We start from the raw sequence: 6,193 nt of genomic DNA, 5'->3' as shown, positions 1-6,193 counted from the left end.
TGGGATTTGAGATGAGGAGGTAAGAAAGGGTTTGTTTTGGTGTCTGAGATCTTTTCTGCAAGTGTGTTTCTGAGAGACCCATAAAACTAAATGGGTGGGAATAACATAGCAGATTATTAGCACCAATGTTCTCCACCAAACTGGAGGCGTAGAAGTGCAGTAGAACTTATTTTATGACCTAATTTCTAGTTTAAGTTTTTCATCAGAGATTGCCTGGGACATAAGGACACATTGCTATATTTTAGTAATATTTCTTCATAGTTTCATGTTACAGTTGCTAGCAGAGAAAAAGTTTGGAAAGAAGTAGCCCTTGCTACTTCTTAGAAACCTCATTTCACCATATTCCCAGCCAAACTGATACAGTGCAGGGTCAGAATACCAAGAGGCCAATGTGCTGCTGGGAATGTGAATGCTAAGTCCCTCAGGCGCTTTATTTTTCCATAGTGCTACTGAGGGACAGAGTCCAAACCTAGCCAGGCTTGTGTACCGTGCACGTGTAAGGTCCACTTGTGCTGATATGAATCTAGAGGTCTGCTGCCCAGCTGCATCCTGTACTACATGATACTGATCTTCAGGAGCACCAGATTCCTCATGAGGGCTTCCATTGGCCTAGATGAGGGCTGCACACACAAAATGATGCTCCAGGAAAAAATTGGTGCAACAACCCCATACATGAGGGTACTGCCTCCAGTGCCCTGCTTCCCATCCCTGTGTAAGTCTCCTGGTGTTACACATGCCAAAATAGGAGGCATTAAATTCAGTGGGAAGTAGTTTTGACTAAATGTTTGTGTTTGAAGCCTGTATATGTATAAAAGTAATTTGAGGTTTTGTTAATGCCCGAAGATGCAGCTTCCAGGCAGCTTCTGCTGTTAAAAGAGGTCTTGCCCCTGGTACGGGTCTTGCCCTGTGGAAGAAAAGCCTCCAACACAACAAAGGAAGGGAGGTTCAGAATTCCTGGTATTTCTACATTAAAAAGGAACAATTATTAGTAAAACAAAATAAAGATTTTAGGTCCACTAAACACATAAATATAAGAATAAAAGTGCCAGAAGGCACAATTGCTACCTTTTGCAGCCCCTTGCATTGGCTTCTAAAAGTCAGTAGTGGCCAGCAGTGCCATGGCCAAACCAAATCTTTAAGTGACCTCCATTTCCATTTGGTGGACACACCAGAGCTGACACTGACTAGAGAAGGAATGAGAACAGTTTATTACCTGTGCCATAGCCTTTACTGTCAGTTTTTCAAAACATCCTCATGGTCTAATATATGCCATAAAACATAACATAAACAAATATAAACAGCAATGCACAGGCAGAATTTAAGACCACCCACAAACAGTTCATTTTCAGGCATTGTAAACTGGCAAGAACACATTGAATTCTATGCATATTGCTGGAAAAATATAACTGGGAAAGGTGCCTAGAACATCTCTCATGTTTCTGCCCCAAGACAAATGTATTCTGGGCAAAGATTACCAAAGTAATGGCTAAGGATTACATCCATGCATGGAAGAACTGTTATCTATCCTCCAGGGTGGCAATAGGGAAGGGAAATCTCCGTGAAGAGAGAAAGGGGTGCTCTGACATTTTCTGCTCCAAAGGTATCACATGAGAGACATGAAGAGCAGAAAAAGCCTCCAAGCATAGTCTCAAAGGATCATAGAATATGCTGAGTCAGGAGGCACCCATCAGGATCATTAAGTCCAACTCCTGGCCTTGCACACGACACCCCGAGAATCACACCAAGTTCCTGAGACCATTGTTCAAATCCTTCTTGAACTCTGTCAGGCTTGGTGCTGTGACCATTGTCCATTTCTCTGATTTCTCAAGGTCTCTCTGCAGTGCCTCTCCACTCTCGAGGAGGTCAACAGCTCTTCCCAATTTAGTGTTGGAGGCAAACTTAGTGTTTCTTCAGGTCCTGTGTCCAAGCTGTTAATGAAGATGTTGAAGAGAGCTGGGCCAAGGGTGCCACCCTGCAGAACCACACCAGTGTCTGGTTGCCAGTTTGATATCACTCCATTCACCACAACCCTCTGTGCTGACCTGTGAGCCTCTTGCTCCCCTACCATGTAACTTGGTTATCCAGTTGTGTGCTGGATGTTTTGTCCAGAAGGATACTGCAGGAGACAGTATCAAGCTCTTTGCTGAAACCCAACAAGATTACTTCAACTAGCTTTCTTAGATCAGCTAGGTGGGCTATTCTGTCATAGAAGGAAATCAGGTTTGACAAGCAGGACTTTCCAGTCATGAAGTTGTGTTAGCTGTGGCTAATGACTGCACTGTCCTCCAGGTGTTTTTCTGCCCCTCTCAGAAAAGTATTTTCCATGATTTTACCAGGTACTGAAGTGAGACTGTATGTGGCATGTAGTTGCCAGGTTCCTCCTTCTTGCTCTTCTTGAAAACTGGGACAACCTTTGTCAGCTTTCAGTCAGCTGGGACCTCTGCAGATTCCTGAGACTGTTCAAAAATCATCAAGAGAGACTTTGGGATGACATCAACTAGTGCTTTAAGGATTCTTGGATGAATTCATCAGGCCCCATAGACTTGGAGGCGTCCAGCTGGAACAGCAGATCCTTCACATTTTCGGGGTCAGCTGGGAGTTAATAATTCCTGCAGTCATGGTCCTCCAGCTCAGGGCACTGAGACTCCCTTGATCTGTCATCTATGTTGAGGACAGAGGCAAAAAACGCATTAAACACATCTGCCATGTCCCTGTCCCTGTTTGTGAGGTGACTGTCCTCATCTTGATGTTATTTTTACAGTGCTTGTTGCCATTAATATATTTGAAAAAAACCTCTTTTTATTATCCCCCACAGTTCTGGCCATCTTCAGCTCCAGAGTTTTGGCCACATGAAATTCCTCTCTGCAGTGGCTATCAGCATCTCTGTATTCTTCTCATGTCACCTGACCTTGCTTCCACTGGGCATGCACCTTTCTTTTTTGCCTTATTTCCAAAAGAAGATTCCTGTTCAGCCAAGCTGGCCTTATGCTTTTCCTGCCTGACTTCTGACATTTAGGATTTGCTGCTCGTGTGCCCTCAGGAGGTGATGTTTAAAAAGTGACCAGACATGATGGACCCCAGCACCTGCAAAAACATTTTCCCAGGAGTCTTTACTCACTAATTCCCTGAGCAGCCTGAAGTCTGCTGTCCTTATGTCCAGAGTTGAGGTTTTGCTGACACTTTTCCACCTATCAACAGAGATTTTAAACTTGATCTCTTTGTGGTCAGTGTGGCCAAGATGACCACCAACCTCCACTTTGCTTACAAGATCCTCTCTGTTACTAAGCAGTAGATCAAGGTGGGCATCTTTTCAAATCGGGTCCCTTAGGGCCTGTTCCATAGAGTTGTTATCCAGGTTTTTGAGGAATCTTCTGGCTTGGGTTGTAGCAGCTGTGTAGATGCTCCCAGCTGCAAGCTGAAATCTATAAGGACAAGGGCAGTTGTCTTGGAAGCGTCCCTTAGTTCCTCAAAGAATAATTCCTTGGTGTCATAATCCTGGCTAGGAGGCCTATAGTCAGTTCCCATGATGACATCCACATTACTTGTTTGTCCCTTGATTTTCACCCAGAGGTTCTCAACTGTGCCATTGTCAACTGTGAGCTCCATACAGTCTAACCCTTCTATTACACACAATGCCACTCCTCCCCCTCTCGTGCCCTGCCCATCCCTCCTGAAGAGCCTGCAACCATCCAACAGGGCACTCCAGACACAGGACTCATCCCACCAGGTGTCACTCACACAAGTGATGTCAAATCTCAGGGACTGGCCCAAAGCCTGAACCTCTTCTTCTTTGTTCCTCATGCTGGGTGCATGAAAAACATTTCAGGTGTGGTACATTGTAGCCAGCACCCCATGAAGCCAATTGAGGCATCCTATTAGTGCTCCTTTCCTCAAGTTTTGTGGATGGCACACCATCCCACTGCTCATCCCTGGCAAGCCTGGTTTTGTCCCTTTTTGTCCAGGCTAGTTCAAAGCTAGTTCAAAGCTTTTTGTCCAAGCTATTCAAAGCTGCATCAGTGAGTGCCGTTAGCTCCTGTGCTAGAACTCTCCATGCCCTCTGAGAAAGGTGCAAGCTTGTGGCTCCAGACCTCATGGGGGGAATTCTGTGAGGCCGAGAGTGGGGCTGGAAGTTGGATTGGCTCCATCTTCCTTTGGGCACCCACAGCATCAGCAGTACTATTGCAGTACATGCAAAGTTTGCACAAAGCAAGCCATGATACTCAATGCAATAATGGCAGCAGGAAGACTCTGCACCTGCAACCCAGAAGCTCAAGTGAAACCAAAATTCCTCCTTTCCCAGAGCCTGCATCCCTAGGTGCTGAGCACTTTCTGTGGCTTCATAGCAGCTCAAAGTAGCCCTGATGTTCTGGGCTGTTGCTTTTTCTGCAAAGTGTAATTACTTTCTGTCCCTCTGTCCCATGAGGGCTGACAGCACAGCTGTAGCATTTAAAATGCAGAGCTGAGCCTGGCCTGCAAACCAAGAGCCTAATGCAGTTCTGGAGTACTCAGGGAAAACTGTGTCCATTTTAATGAGACATCACAGTTAGATTAATTTGTGGGATTCTTTAACAGCCAGACTGCAGAGAGCACTTTTAGTCCTGCTCTGTTGTAGGGTCCCAGGAGTGTCTACTGCATGTCATGAGGAAAACAAGCCTTCCCAATAGATGAAGGCTGGGAGGGTCCTATTTAAAAGATATATTTCAGCTGATTTGACTTGTCTGTAAATCAGATACAAGCATGATGAGAGAAAATTCGTGAGAGAAAATGAGATGCAATTCACCTGTAGATTGTAAAAATGGAGTTTAACTATTATGCAAGTGTTCATTCCAGGTGCTGAGTATTGGAGATAGTATTTTCCTAATCACCACTATTCTCTGTGTACTCTCCTTCAGAGCATTGCATTCCCTGGAAAACTGATGCTGGCTCATGAATAGGCAATTACTTGTTACCTCCTTGTCCTCCTGCCTGGAGGAAGGAAAGGAGGAAGGTGCCCCAAGGATGCCTTTTCACTTCTGGAAAATGGTAGCTTGCAAATGCAAATGATGATTTTTTTTAAATTTTTTTTTTTTATCCTTCGGGAGACTCCAAGCAGAGAATACTTTAAAAAGCAGGCTAGTATAGGCTTGCCTGCAGAGGTTAGGAGTGGGACATATACAGGCTGATGCAGGTTTTTAGCAACAGTCAGGGATTTATCAGGTCTCAGGAGAAGATCACGCGATCTGGAGGACATCCTGGCAGTACATTGAGAAAAACCAACCATGGCTTACCAGAAGCACGGGATGGAGAATTAAAAGGAGATGAAGATGCCCTGAAGGGTAGCCCATGACATCAACATCAAAAGACTGGTCAGCCAACACAGTGAGAGGCCATATGGTAAGCGTTAATGGAGGGGATTGGCCAGATGTGGGCACTGCCTGGGGACCCCATGCCGTGCATCCTGGCCCACAGAGGCACAGCACTGGGGGCTGGGGGAGAGGAGCATCACTGCTCCTTGCCAGGACCAAGACTAAATGGCCACTAACTGCTTCCAACCCGTTGCAAAGCACTTGGCCCTGGGAGTTATTATTTACCTCCAATGCATGCTTTTATTTGCATTTTCTGCAGAGCTAGCTTGTCGATATGTGGGAAGAATATTTTCTTTTGGTTTGCAGCTGGTATACCTGGAGGTTTAACTGCAACTTGTTTTGGCAATCCAGTAACAAAATATTGAAGCTTTTATGTTTGTTATGTTAACAAGTTGTGGTGTTTATTTTAGTTTAAGGCTTACATTTTCTATAGTTCAGCATGAAGCTCCCTGCACTTTATGAAAAATTTAAAAAAAGCCATCGGCTCTTAATACTCTGTTTATGTATTTCCCTTTCATTCATTTGTTAAAGTGCTATTAGAAAATAGAAACTTCCATAAAAGAACTTGGATCTGTTTACTGTAAATGTGCTGGATGGGATTGTCAACTCAATGAACCTTTAAAATACATTTATTAACCCATTTACCTTTCTGAAATGTATGTGTGCTTTATAAGCAGCCTTAGTTTATTTTTCATATTAAGACTGTTATCTGTAAATATAAAGGGCATAAATTCTCTCTTTAAGAGGGAGAAAGTAACAGATCCAATTGTATTAAATGGTAGCAGATGTTATTTTTCTCAAAGAAAGTAATTTAAATAAATTCAGAGAAACCTGAAGAAAGAATTGGG

The 6,193-nt window shown here is 44.0% G+C and overlaps 1 long non-coding RNA gene across 1 annotated transcript; it reads right to left on the bottom strand.

Moving 5' to 3' along the window:
• Positions 1-1,301: 1,301 nt before the first annotated feature.
• On the bottom strand, positions 1,302-3,402 carry LOC128786077 (uncharacterized). The gene is made up of 3 exons (XR_008430170.1): positions 3,266-3,402; positions 3,119-3,188; positions 1,302-2,661 (listed from the first exon to the last, which is right to left on the bottom strand). It is a non-coding gene; the product is annotated as an uncharacterized LOC128786077 (long non-coding RNA).
• Between the last annotated feature and the right edge of the window lie 2,791 nt (positions 3,403-6,193).

This window comes from Vidua chalybeata, chromosome 3, assembly GCF_026979565.1.
Source record: "Vidua chalybeata isolate OUT-0048 chromosome 3, bVidCha1 merged haplotype, whole genome shotgun sequence".
NCBI lineage: Eukaryota > Metazoa > Chordata > Aves > Passeriformes > Viduidae > Vidua > Vidua chalybeata.
This window is presented reverse-complemented; position numbering and strand designations above follow the sequence as displayed.